The sequence below is a fragment of the Parambassis ranga genome, chromosome 12 (assembly GCF_900634625.1).
Source record: "Parambassis ranga chromosome 12, fParRan2.1, whole genome shotgun sequence".
NCBI lineage: Eukaryota > Metazoa > Chordata > Actinopteri > Ambassidae > Parambassis > Parambassis ranga.
The window spans coordinates 918,539-933,589 of NC_041032.1; the positions used below are offsets into that span (position 1 = coordinate 918,539).

General features: G+C 39.3%; 1 protein-coding gene across 1 annotated transcript in view; it reads left to right on the forward strand.

Annotated features, from left to right (window-relative positions):
- il11ra (interleukin 11 receptor subunit alpha) overlaps positions 1–15,051 on the forward strand; it is a 36,478-nt gene that overhangs the window by 6,664 nt on the left and 14,763 nt on the right. The gene's annotated exons all lie outside the window — the stretch shown is intronic.

Consider the following 15,051-nt stretch of genomic DNA (forward strand, 5'->3'; position numbering starts at 1 on the left):
AGAAGTTGTATTCAGATGGCAGTAAGCCATAGTTTATCATGAAAATATGATGTCATCTGCTGAGGAGCGCTCACATCTCAACAAAGTGGCAGCAAAAGACCCTATGTTGTTTGTGTACTTATTTTTAGATTGTCAAAAGATCAAACATTATGCCCCATCTTACTGAAGTAAAATTGTAAACATATAAAATACTACGTGTTAAAGTACTGCACTGTTTTTGGTAATGGTGACAGTCCTGGGGTAAAATAATGTTTCAAACCAGTGCAGTCATATAAAGCATTTGCTCCCTTTTAACAGTTTGTAAGTATGAAAACCTCCCACCCTCTGATACCGCTTTGATCCCATTTTAATCTGTCTGCTGGATCACTCACACGCACACACACGTAAGACATGTGCATATACACAAGCACAGAGAGTCTCAAAATCAACAAACGTTGAAACCAAATCATGGCGGTGTACTGTAAATGCGTCTCCTATCTGGCTTGCTATCTCAAGCAAACTGGCTGGTTAGTGTGCTGTTTGTGAGCCAGCTCTGGACAGCAGAGCCAAACAGTCTGATGAGGGCATCATTTATTCTGAAAGAAAATTAGTTATACTTTGTGTTGCATCCTTCTTCCAGCAAATAATTCAGAAAATAATGAGGTTGCAGTTTGTTCTCACAATCCAGACTTTTCAGTCAGTTAGATAATTTGCTGTGTTGTCTGGTCTGAGCTGTGTTGTGCAGTGAATGGTGCAGATATAGGCTCTGTTTGCTTCAGTGTCTGCATTGCCTCAATAGCTGTACTGTAGATATTCCAGTGTACACTGCAGGTCAACTGTGTGTGTGTGTGTGTGTATGGGGGCTGTTTGCTTTACTGTGTGATCTTTTTGGCTGATCTAGTCTGAGAACGTTTGAATCTGCTTGGTATAAAAACAGCCTGGCCGATGTTCCATTTGATATAGCTCTCTATTTTTTGGTCGCGCACATATCTGAACTGTGTTTTGTGCCACAAACTTGATTCTTCTTCACTTCTTTCTGCCCCCTCCTCCTCTTTCTTTTTCATTTTCAATTCTGTTACATTCCAATCTGTATTGAATTAAACAATCCCAAAAGAATATGATATAGTAAATCATGTGGATGAAGGACTTTCAGGGTTCAAATGATGCAGGCCCATCAGGCTGATACCTCTTTTTGCATTTGTAAAGTTGAAAAATGAAAAACATGTGGCATCCCAACCATAAACTTATCAGCACAAGATGTGCCAAAGCTTATATACAGGATTTTGTCTTTTGCGTTTTTTATTTTTACATTTGTTTTTGATTTGTTTCTGTGCCAAGTGCTCATTAGTTGTTATTTACTTTCTTTTAGCTCACATTGTTGGTGTGAAAGCTCATTGTTCTAGTGTTTTTCCAAGCTATGGCTACATTGTACTTTTGTGCATCTTTACATACTTTGTACTAAAGACTGTCAGGTATTGGTCAGATTTAGAATTTGGTACCTTGTTACTCTTTTTTTTTTTGAATAAAGCTTGTACATCTACTAGCGAATATGTTTTTTAAGTAAGAATCTTTACTGTCCAGACATAAATCATCACTTCCTGTACCAATGAAAGCCCAGCCAATCTGTGTATTTTTTTTTCATACTCAAGTCTCAAGAGTTACACGACAGGCATTAATTACACAAGTGTGGATTACATTAAGATTCTGTATCTCCGTATTTTCTCTGTATCTTCTCCAAGTAACATTCTTGACAATACAGTCAGACAGTAGTAATCAAGAAAGCATGACTTTCTCATATTTGAATTCTCATTGGAGTTCCCTTCTGGTTTGGTCTGCTGTGAGTGGGGGTTACTCGTGATTTACTGTAGTTCACTGAACAACCACTTATTTTTACCTTTGTTTCACCGTATCTCTTCTTCTTTCACTGATTCTTAGGTTGACCTTTTTTTGTTCTTCATCTGTTAACTCTACCTGTCTTCCTCAGCATGTTAGAACAGCCAGTCAGCCAGTCCCTAGTAATGGGGAAAGTATGGAGTTCCCAGCAGAATGACTAATAGTTTTAGCGAACAGGGGTCATGTGTATGTGTGTGTAGGGTGGTCAAAGTTTGTGCGGGTGGTGGGGGGTGTGTGTGTCTGTGTACCATAACATCTTTATGTAATTTGGGTGTATAGGTTTCCTATGTTTTTCCTTCCTGCTGAACACATGGTGAAAGCTTTCTGCCAGCTGTTTAAAAGGTCATCAGTTCATACACAAGCATAAACACAGCCAATATGGTGCCTGAGGAAAAATAGTATTTGCTTCCTCACATTTATGGCACCTCTTATCTCTTAAGTCTTCTGCAAAGAACCCTCTGAACCTAGCATTTGGAAGTCAGTCTTTCAGTTTCACCCCTCTTACAGTTGTTGAGGTACACAAAGCTCTCCAGCTTTTAGACACTTCAAAATCAGCAGGTCCTGACAAACTGGAGCCCTACTTTTTAAAACTAGCAGCTAATTTTATTGCCTGTGCAGCTCTTTTCATAGATCTCTCAAAAGCATTTGACACTGTAGATCATTCAATACTGGAACATAGACTCATTGCCAGTGGAGTGTCAAACCAAGCTGTGAAATGTTCAATAATAATCTCCCAGACAGGACTCAGTGTGTTCAGGCTGAAGGTTTCACATCCAAAACTCTTACTGTTAGCAAAGGTGTCCTTGGGGGTTAGTCTTAGGACCACTGCTATTCACCCTCTACATCAGTAATATTAATTAAAATACTTACTAAGCCCATTTTCACATTTGCAGATGATACAGTACTCTATAGTACTTCCTCCACACCATCTAACGCTGTCAGTCACAGTCAGCCTTCAACATTGTTCAAAACTCATCTTAAATTCATCTGTGTTGAATTTAAAACCTGGTACAAATCTTTGTGTATTTGAGAGTCCTTACAGGACTCTCAAATACACAATCAGTCAGTATAAATATCTCACATCTGGATAGATGACTCATTTTGACTGAGATTGAAACTGGGGTTTCATTTTGGAATCAGGACCTGTCTTTGAGGCTAGAAAGAGGCTTGTTGCTGCCATCTTCATGTCAGTGATGGATTATGGTGATGTAATCTATATGCATCACCATATCTGCTCAGAGTCTACAAGCTTCATGAGCTCTGAGGTTCATCATGGTCTTAGCACTCTGACCCATCATTGTGTGCTTTATGCTCGTGTTGGTTAGACTTCCTTGTCATCTCAAAGACAAAGGCATTGGCACCTACTTATTCTAAGTGTAAACTGGGTCAGTTTCTCCCTACTTATTTCCCAGCGAAGTGTAGGTTCCTACAACCTTCGTTCCCATGACTTGTTTTTATTGTTTGTTCTGAAAGTTCGGTCTGTGCTAGGGATGAAGGCTTTTTATTTTGCTGTCCCAATGAAATCTGTTACTCAATGTTTTAAAAATGAAGGAGCTGGCCTCTGTGGATCCATTTAAAAGGATGTTAAATGATAGTGAAGTGGAAACAATAGGATGCAGTTGCTTTGTCTGATTATGACATTATAATTTGTTCAAATCTTCTTCTTACGTTATTTATCATTTTGAGTATTGTTGTATAGTTAGGTTTTATTTGAATGCCTGTATTGGATTGAACAAGGTTTATGGCACAAAGAAACTACATCTGTTACATGTACTTGAAAGTGTAAAAAAAACAAACAAAAACATTGTGGCCTGGCTTTTCAACTCACCATGGTTGCTGCAAAGCAAGTTGGACAGAACCAGGTTTTCTTTTTGTTTTGTATTTTAAACAGTAGTTTTCTTTTTTGCCTTAAGCTCTGTGTGTTTGAAGTGTCATTTATTAGTTTTAGTTTGCATTTAATGCAATACTCATATCTTAATATCTCTCATCTCATTTGACAATTTATGGGTTTTCACAACATTATATAGCAAATGTGACCCTAAAAAGATACATTTACATTAGTCTGATACTGACAGCTTGTTTAGGTGCCCTTTACTTATCTTTTGTTCCAGTGAATTGCAATGTGATGAGGTTTCAGTAGGTGGTCGGTGAAACTCGAACACTAATAAAATCTGCTCCTGACCCCATTTACCTTGCACCGTAACTTACGGTCCATAAGTTACCATGGTGATCTAGCAAGGTTAAAAAAGGGCCACCTTTGTAGCCCTACAGATGCTGACTTTAGACTCAGCAGACCTTGCTCTCCTGTTAATCTCATTTCAGTGTACATCCTTTACATTCAAATTATGCATTTTACCTATGCTATCACCACAGTTCATAAAATACATTAGAATTTATTACACATTACCAAACCACATGTCAAATCATTACCTCATATCCTTGTATTTAGTCTATGGTCTTTGTAGCTGTAAGTAAATAGGGCATCGGGATACTTCTTCCACTCTGCATGTTGTAATCACATAGTGTCAATGTGGACTAATGACAGTATTCCTCGAGTAGAGGGAATCTATCATATTTTTGTGTATATATTCATGCACATATGTGTTTGTCAGTGTTGCATAAAACAGCAATCTTCAACTATCTGCTTCATGTCTTTATAATTGCTCCCAGCAGTAGAATGGCGCCAGTCAAATGTACATGGACGCGCACTGTGGCGCACACATACAGCTCACACAGCAGATCATCAGAGCAGTGTGGCAGAGCAGAACTGGGCAGAGGTTGCTGGCTAGCCAACCAGCTGGCATATTGACTTGGACTGAGTTTGATACAGCTATCATCAGCCATATATGTGTGCAAATGTTTGTGTGTGAATGTGTGTGTATTATATTTTTTTTCTGGCTTTGACAACGAGCCATCAAATGACACATGGCTGTTCTAGCTGTCGTGGTTAGAATTCAACTTTTTTTTGGGTTAGCAAGGAACGCAAATCGAGCTGTTTCAGCAATAGAATCACAGCTCCACATTATTACCCTGAAATATCAAGAATTGTAATTAAGAGTCACAAAGATTTTCCATGTCTCTACTCTGTATCCGTTGGGCTGGTAAATTGATCACACAGCAGATTTGTGTATGTGTGTCAGTGTATACGCCTGTGGCTGTGTCTGTCTGTGTGTAAGGCTTTGTTGGATAACAGAGTGCAGATGTGGGCGGGCGGGTGGGTGTATGTTTAAAGAGCTTGTCATTGGCTCATACAGAGCAGATGTTTCTTGGACCATCATCTTCCTCTTGCTACTTGCAGACTGCTCTGCTACCTTTCAGATGCTGACCTAAACAGGTCAGCAGGAACTAGCATGAAAAGAGCATACAGGAACACATAGGTGCACTGCTCACATTTGTGATTCAGTATAGCATAGAAGTAATTACACTGACAGCTGTTTAGGTCAGTATACAAATGACTTGGAGTTCTAACTGGGACACTATCTGTATGGAATTTTCCAAACCACAGCTATAAAATGCTGTGGTTTACGGTAATATTCTGGATCTGCCAGCTGACTCCAGTTGAACACTGTCCAAACAGTTAAGCGTAGTTAAACACAGCCAAACATGTTGAGTGGTGAGATCATTATGTTGATGGAAAAGGTTCCTTTGTCACCTTTTTGAATTTGGTTTATTTTGGTTCACTCTGAACATTTACAATAAAACCAGTCTGGCCGTAGTTTGGTCACATGCGTCTAATAGAGCATGCTGTTATCTTAGTTGTATATGTATATGAAATATGATGTAAACAAAAACATAAAGAATTCTAATGATGTTTGCAATGTTCAACAAGAACAAACAGTTCTATATATTTTCACACCTAAAAAATGGTATGCTGTGGCTGTACTGTTGGCAGAGAGGACGTACCACTGAATAACATCTGCTTGGCCACTCTGTCATTTGGATTTCTTGGTGGAGTGTTTGAGAGCCACCGAGCTGGAACAAAATGTCTTGGCTTATATAAGTGACTTTTCTCACTATGTTTTACTATTGAGTACACACATTTTCATACAGTATGTCTTCCTGTGCTATTTTTATCTAAAAGACACCTCTACTCTTTTCCCAAGATGTAACAACTTGACTTGACTTGTCAGGTTATTTTTCATGTCATCAGTATAAACTAGGGATGTCCCGATCTGATCACGTGATCGGAAATCGGGCCCGATTACGTGATTTCAGACTCGATCGGAATCAGACATTACCTCCCGATCAGGACTCGGATATATATTTGTCAGGGCTGTCAAAGTTAATGCCTTCTATGCAGGGTGGCTCTGTGTCTTGTAGTGTAGAGGTATGACAGCTGCTTTTAGCGCTAGAGGTCTGGGTTCGAGACTTCAATGCTGCGTGTGTGAAATCTCCCACTGTGGCGGTAGCGACACGCACACACACACACACAGGTTTTGCTGCAATGAGTGCCTTTATAGAGAGTCCGGAAAGTATCGGATCGGGACTCGGTATCGGCAGATACTCAAAATCAAATGACTCAGACTCGGACTCGAGGGCAAAAAAACCTGATCGGGACATCCCTAGTATAAACCTCTTTCTGCTGAGTACATACTGACTCAATTAATAGTAAGTCTTTTTTGGTTCTAACAGTTTCGTCATTGCTCTGAATATTTAGATACACATGTGATGTGGCAGTCAGTATTTTTCAACACCTAGAGGTTTCTTCAGAGCTCACTTTTTCAGTTCCACGGTGGCTTTTGCTGATGGTTCAGGAGAGGGCCGATGGTTCAGGAGAGGGCCGATGGTTCAGGAGAGGGCCGATGGTTCAGGAGAGGGCCGATGGTTCAGGAGAGGGCCGATGGTTCAGCAGTGGTCATTTAGGCCAGCTCACTCTAGTTTTACATTGTTTTATTCCTCACAATTACACCAGTAAGCAATACATTTTACAAGTCATCAGGTTTGCACATCTCTTACAGAGGAAGGAGAAACTAACAGACTAACTCATTTGATGAACTATTGACAGGTGTGGCTGAGGACAACTGACGTCAGATAAACTTGTGTTGGTTATCAATTAGCCAAAGGGATGTGTATACTTCCTTGTTCCTTTGTTGATACTAACCTAAACCAGCCAAGCAAATGAAAAGAGATATTGTAAAACCATTTTTCCTTCCAGTTCTTATGCATCAACTTTGCATGTGCTACCAACCATTTTGTTAAAGAAAACATCACACAAATAACTCTGGGACATAATAAGTGTTTTTTTGACAATCTTCTAGTTTTCTAAAAATATTCCATATTGTGTACTTGCAACCAAATCACTTCTGTGACCATCACAAAGTGTAGCATTAGAATTATGGCGGTGAGGAGGATGCACAGATGATTTGTTACTGCCTTGTAGTGTCCCTTGTACCATTGTGTCTATCATTGCAACACAGACACACATATAACCACAAACATAAATGAAATTACACACTAGACCAAGGCACCAGAGTATGATTTGTGCGAAAATGTGCGTATGTTGAGTTTAGACTTTACCCCATTATGCATTTAGTGTGTGTTTGTTTACGTGTGAGCTTGGCTTCAGTATTACAAACGTGTATGCTAGAAGGATTGCAGCCTCCATTCAGCTGTTTGTGTGTGTGTGTGTGTGAATAGCTGGCATATGGTAGCCATCTTGCCCTGGCGGCAGAGCTGGAGGAAATTCCAGCATTCAAGGCCAAGATACTGCTTCTGCTGCCACACACAGACACACACATACACACACACTCTTAGAACAGTACAGGTTTGTAATACTTTTGCCAAATTTGCACACACAAAGTTATATTTTTACTTTTGAAAAGACTAACAACTTGATGGAAAATTCTACTTTCACTAATAAGCCAAAAATCTGTTTTTCATTTATTATCCCCTCGCTTTCACCAATGCCCTTTTCTCTCCATTTCACACACACACACACACACACACACACACACACACACACACACACACACACACACACACACACACACACACACACACACACACACACACACACACACACACACACACACACACACTCACTCACTCTTAGGCCTTGGTCTGTGGATTGGCTAGGTGCTATCTCTGTACACACATGGCAACCATTACTCTTTGTGAGTTTAGGCTTGGGCAAAAGTTGGAAGTAATCCTAGCAGTCCAACCACTGGATAACACTGGCATTGCATGGTGCATTTTTTCAGTTTTCAGTGTAACCATGGCTCAACATATTTATACAGATCTATGTGTCATCCATTTATCATGCTGTGTATAGTTGTAGTGTACATTTTAAACTTAATTCATTATTAGCAGTGTTGGCCATGATGGCTTCCATTATGCCCCTGCTCTGCAAAATGCCTACAGTAGCCAATAGAATAACACAGAGTATGGGCAGTGAATCCTTGCCAGAACTGAGATAATTGCTGTTGGATTAAAAAAACATTTTACCTTCCTCTACCTATATGTGTCTCTGTTGCCTTTCTTAGTAACAGATTTCCTGTGCTTATTGCCCTTTCTTATCCTTCGTAGGAACATGGCCGCTTATTTTTCCACTTCAGCTGTTTCCTTATCTCATGTACGCTTAAAACGTGCTGGCATTGATGTTTTTGATTTTGATGGCTGACTGAAGCTTTGCCTCCTTTTTCTCTCATTAGTTACTTTCTCTTGGCTCTTTGTGTTTCCTTACACAGCATGTGCCTGGCCAAGCCTGGACAGAACAAATGAAAGAATTTGGAAAAAAAATAAAATCTGCTGTTGCTCTAATTGGTCCTGAAGTGCCCGATACTAGAGTGTGACCACATTTTTCCCTTAAGCTTGACCAGTTGATCTGATAATCCTGCAGTATGAACAGGCTCAACACAAAGAGACAAATTGGCTCTTTCGACATACATTGCATCTTCATCATGTTTAATCCTTTTCTCTGATGCTTTTTTAGTCAGGAAATAAGAGGTGATCAAAGAAGCACATGCTTTTAAATCTTTATATGTATACATATTGTACTCTCATTGCATGTGTGTGGCAGCCCATGTTGCCATCAGCTCTATTTCTTGTATGATATTTAACAAATAAGGCAAATGGGAAGATCTTAACAGTCGTATGCAGCCTTCAAATGTGTTCCAACTTGGTAGCAACTTGTTACAAACTTTGTACAGCTTAGACTGTTAAGATCTTCCCATTTGCCTCATTCATTGACACACACTTACCGAGAAGCTTCACATATGGAAACACACACAAGTCAATCAGCAGTGTTGTTATCGCCTGGAAAGGTCAGACGGGGCGTGCAGCCATTGCCATAGTGACCTGGGTAAACACCAGATGCATTGTAGTCTGCCACCACCATCTTGGCTTGACCTGTGTTGTTGGTTTAGTGCACATATACACACACTCACACAGTCACAGTGTGTGTTTTTTCACTTTCTAATACACTCATGTGAACACTAACATGATTTAATCCCTTCAGTTTGTCATCATTTTAGTCACATACAGTAGGTACCCACAGTGACACACACAAACACACTGATGACCAATTTGTGCAGACTAAATTATACATCAGTCTCTGTTAATCTTTAATTTGTGACATAGCCTCTAATGACCTGTCCTCGTGAACAGGACATCCTGCAATAATTTGTTATGTCACTGGACAGCAAAGCAGCAAGCCTGTGTAAGTGTGTGTACAGAAAATGAAATTAAGGAGACTAATCTGACAGAGGTTAGAGGTTTTTTGTGCAGCTACATTCTTCCCCTCTGTTTTCTTTGCCTGCCCTGTCCCCCTGTCTTTTGCTCCTCCTCCGTCCCGTCCCTCTTTTCTTCCCCGTCTTTCTCCCCTCTCACTGTCTTGGTTCTTCTCTTGTAAAGCTGACTGAATGTGCAGTGGCATGCCAGAGTGTGAGTGACTCACCATGTGGGATTGTGCTGCCACAAAGAGGACTGGCTAATAGAGAACTCATTTGGATTGGATTACTCATTGTCAGTGTGCGCACACCTCATTTGACTACAAGTCCTTTTTGTCACCAAAAAAAACTTCTACTGCCTAACCTCAGCAGCGTTCCTGTTTCTGATTTCCTCTTCCTGCAGCATTTTAGGCGCAGCCATTGTTTGACTTTGAGCAGAATAGCTTGACTTTAACCCTTGGCCTGGTTATTACTGTTGACTTGGAAGGAATGATTTTACCCAGGAATTTCTGCATGTTCCTTTTCAGAACTCAGAACAGTCTTTTATTCACTTTGTGGTGCCATTGTGGATTTGTTAACTCTAGATTTGTTGGATTTGGAACATCTGTTGTTGTACATCTTTGGGCATGTGAGAATACTTGCTGTATGGTTGCTTCCTAGTGACAATATCCATGGCCACATTCCCCTGTCTATTCTGGGTTCTGCTAGAAGAGTTACAGAAGAAAGGTAACTGCTCAGGGTGAGTCAGAAAGAAGGCTTATGGTTACACACACTAGAAACCTATGGAAAAAAAGAGTGTTGAAATTTGAGAAACTCATAGCAGTGCTTGTCTATGTTGTTGGCCTATTATTGGCAGTCATATAGCCCTTTGGCTGTTTTGCTTTGGGAATCACAGTATATTTCAGTAGGCCTAAAAACAACCACGACCCAGGGGACTTAAAGGCATCAAAACTTACTGATAGACAATGTGTTTGCACTGGATGAAAGGGTGGCTGTGCATATTTAGCTTCAGAAAGACGTGCAGATGCTATACTACAATGGAAATAGTGGATTTGTAGAGATTCCAGCAGTTCATGGGATCACTGAACTGTCAGTTACCTACTTTTCAGTCATAGTTCTTAACTTCCAGCTGGTTCTGTTCAGTAGATCAAACCAAAAAACATTGCTGCTGTAGCTGCTGGACTGACATCACCCATGTAAAATATAGAGAGGGATATTTACTGTATCAAATGAAAATGATTGATTTGGTCTTTTTTTTAGCTGAGGGAACACTGTTTTGTTATTTCTCAACATGCCAGTAATAGGTTAGGTCATCAGTCAGGTCCACCATGCATTTTAACCACCATCTTGCCTGGATTTAAAGTTTGTGTGAATTGTGCTGCACATTAGCACCAAGAATTCTCATTATTGGTGAGAGGACATTATTAGCTCTCAAGGCACAGCATTGTTTCAAGTGTTAAGTACGGGGAATTAAAAACCTCTGTGTAAATATGTTTACTGAACTTTGTACTGTCTGGCAGTGCAGATGGAAACTAGAAAAAAACAGATCTCTGAAGTTTTAGAGAGGGGAGTAGAGATAAGAGACAGAAATGAAAAAACAACATAGTGAAGGACAGGCGGAGGTGCAACAAGAGTTCTGATCTATAGTAACTCTGGAGGAAAGGGACTAGGACAAGCCATTACAAACTATGACATGAATATGTTTACTGAACCTTGAACGTTCCAGGATTTGGGGGATGGAAAGTGTTGCCAAGGACTCGCTGCTGAGCGGAGTAGGGAAAAACAAGTGTGTATCAAGGTTTCAAAAAGTAAGCAACAGGCTGAAAGTGGTGCACAGCACAAAAAAAGGGTTTACCATCAGGCATGGCCTTGGAGACATGCATCTAAATCAATATTCCATTTTGCCATTCAAGCATATCAACAAATATTTGCTGCTTTTTTACTGGTGAATTTATTCAGTGGAAATATAAAAATAAAAGAAATGAAAAATAGAAATGTCACAGCTGTTATAGTGCCATTTAGGTTATTTTCACACTTGGTGACTGTCTGCTCAGACACACTTCAGTGCACCTCTGGGTTAATCATACATGGGTCTGGCTTAAGTTCTACCATCAATATGCCAGTAACGGACAAACAAGGCATTCACTCTTGAACCGTTTTAATATTCACCACACAAAGTAGCTCTTGTTAGTTAGATTCACAAAAAGTAGTGACACAGTAACTTCCCTGACCACTCCTGCATCTAATCAGCTTTCTTCAATCTCACAAAGTCAACTTCTCTATCACAAAGCATAATATTTCATGTTAAAATGTTTGCTAATTGGGATGGATTATTTATGATTTATAAGGGGGTGACTATGTGTGATTACTATTTAACAACTATACTACCTCCTGTGCAATAGCTTGGCTGTTTTATACAGTACAATAACTTTTCTCCTCTGATGTACAGAGTGTTTGTCACCATGGCTGATCATCATGTGCAATGACAATTCAATACTGAAGTCGCTTATTGTATCATCTCAAGCATTCATTCTTTTTGTATTCATTTATACAGTATTTATTTATTTTTTTAAATATTTTTGCTATTGCTATTTTATTTCTTACAATATGTGTTTCTGTCAGGGCTGGGCGATCTTACTTAAAATCAACATCGCGATTAATTGAAGCTGTTTCCTTGATAGTGATTAATGAACGATTGTTTTCATTAAAGCTTTGCTCATGGCTTCACTTTGAGTGAATGCAGACTAGAAGGAGGTGGAGTCACATGGCTTAGGCTTGTTACATGCTCCACAAGAACAGAGAAATCTGTTTGTGTTCCTGAGGTGGCAAGAACAAGAGCAAAATCCATTTCAGCTGGGACTTTTCATACTTCATGAGAAATGTGTGTGTGTGGAGCACACATCGTCACGCACACACGTAGGTTTTGAAGATGTTTCGCTGCTAAACATCAGCAGAAAAAGCAGTTTAGGTGAACATGTTTGTTTGAGGTGGAGGTAGATGTTGCTACTATTTGGGATTTTTCAGTTTTCTTTCTTTTCCTAAATATGTCCGCTTCAAACATGTTCACTAAAACTGCTGCTGTTTCTGTGCACTGCAGTATGAGGAGTTCTGCGCACACGTTTCTTGTGAGGTATGAAAAGTTTGTTTTTGTACTTGCCACCTTAGAAACACGAACAGATTTCTTTGTTCTTTGGAGTTTTTATTTTTTTATTTTTGTACCACAAGGGGACAGCACAGAAAAGCAATAACCAGAATAACCGACATGAGTAAGATTATGCTGATTCGAAGGTCTAAATGTCGATTTTAATATATTTTCGGTTAATTCCCCAGCCCTAGTTTCTATTCTATTCTATTCTTTTCTGCTGTAACACTGAAGTTCTCCTTTGGGGGACTAACAAAGGATTATCTTATCTTATCTCATCTTATGTGTCATAAAGAGCTTTGTTACCTAAGACCTCAAAAGTTTAGTGTTGTATGCAAATGATTACTGAAATAAATGAGTCAATTGCTTAATGTATTTAAACATGAGCATAAACAAGAAAATGAACTATATTGCATATACCTGTGTGTAAACATTAGTAGATTTCACCACTGTATCAGTTGGGTTTCAAGTACAGACTGTACTGCTGAAGAAGGCATTCAAAGAAGGGTGGATAGAGAAGAAGGAATGTAAGCAAGCAAGGGAATAGGGAGATTTAAATTTGCTGAGCTGAGCTGTGTGAAGTTACAGTGGTGAATGTAACACCGCTGTGCTACATCATAAGACAGCAGTGGAAATATAGTTCATTTCTGCTCCCCTATAAGGTTTGGGGGATTTTTTGAGGCTCTCCAGTTTTCTGCTTTAGGGCAGAAATCTACTATCCACTTATCAATCCATATTTTTTGTTCCTGCATGCAGGTGTCATTTGCTTACAACTCAGTGGTAACTGAAAGTATGGCTAATAAAGTCAAAGGAAGAGGTTGTGGGGAGTCGTCATTCACCGAAACTGTTGACTGGACAGATGTAACTTGAACTTGTGGTGTTGGTTTACATAGAAAACAATACTTGAAGGTGATTTTACACCATCATACAGTCTGTGTTGCCCTATAGTATACAGTTTGATGTCATCTTGTGAATTCGTTGATTTTGTTTGTTGCCATCCCCTTTCATTACACTCCCATTAACATTGTTAATCAGTGACAAAAAGTCACCAAACACATTGTCACCATTGCTTAGAGTTTGGCAGCCTCACAGCACTTGCTTAAGCCAAACACAACACCTTGTACTTGTACAGATGAAAAGTTGATTGTGTTTATTTTATGGTTTAAACAAACAGATGATGTTTGGCAGAGATGCCAAGAAGCAGAGGTTATTTGTTTAATCTCAGTAAGCCACATTGGTGGTTTTAAACAAACCTCTAATGTTCAGTTTATTTATCGCACAAAATAGTCATGGATGTAATGTAGTTCCTCAATCTGTTTTGAACCATGCAGGAATGTAAGGTTTCATTTAATGTATTTTCCCAGCACTTCTGTCCTCATGTAAGCATCCCATCTGAACAGTGAAAACAATAAAAAGATCCACCCCTACAGTTGGAGGTGGGAATGTAATCCTCTAACACTTATGTTAGTGGTCACTGAATATCTAAAGAAAAGATCACATAAGCTGAGTGACTCACTGTTCTTGTCAGCCTTCAGTGTCGTAACTCAGCCCCCAAACATTGCTCTTTGTGAATGACAATTCAGTTTGACACTGAAATCTGTGCAAATGAAAGGAGTGCACAGCTTTCTGCTGTATTCAGGTGTGTGTGCATTCAGGTTGAGCTCCATTCAGGTTCTGGCAATGAAAACTTTAAGAAGTGGATAAGAACGATGAATAGTCTTTACAAATAGAAAATCCTCACAATACAATGTTATACAATCTTTTCTCTGACATGGTGCATCCTTGCTGTAGGCCAAAAAATGGTTTCTTTTTCAGTTTCAACATCATATTTTAACTTATAGTGGAAAATGTAATGTTTTAATTTGTTCAGTAAAATAGTAAAAGAACATGTCCCTTTGCTGCCTTCTTAGTTTTAATCTGTATTTTAATATCTCTTTTCCAGCTCTTTTTAATGTGAATCTCAAACTTTTGCTTAGCAGTTACCAGCAGGTATCTAATTAATTTCAGCGAACCAGAAAAACCAGCAGCTTGGCATCTTCTGGTCTGTTTGTGTGTTTGGTCGGTTTGGACATTCATTTCTGGTGGCTGCACACCTGTGTACGGGGCTGATGACAGATACAGATGCTCTTTCCATCACCATAAAACACTAAGTAGTATTGTTTTTAAAGACGTGTTTTCACTGTTCTTTTTGTTTCATATTTGCAATTTTGGATCATAAACATTTGATTTTAAATACTGATCTTAATGAATTTTTCATCAGAATTCAATAGACTCACAGGCAGCAGAGTTTGGCATCCAATGTGACATTGTGCTTAGTAGCTCATAAATAGATACAGCAGATTATATATATTTTTTATCTCACTCACACCC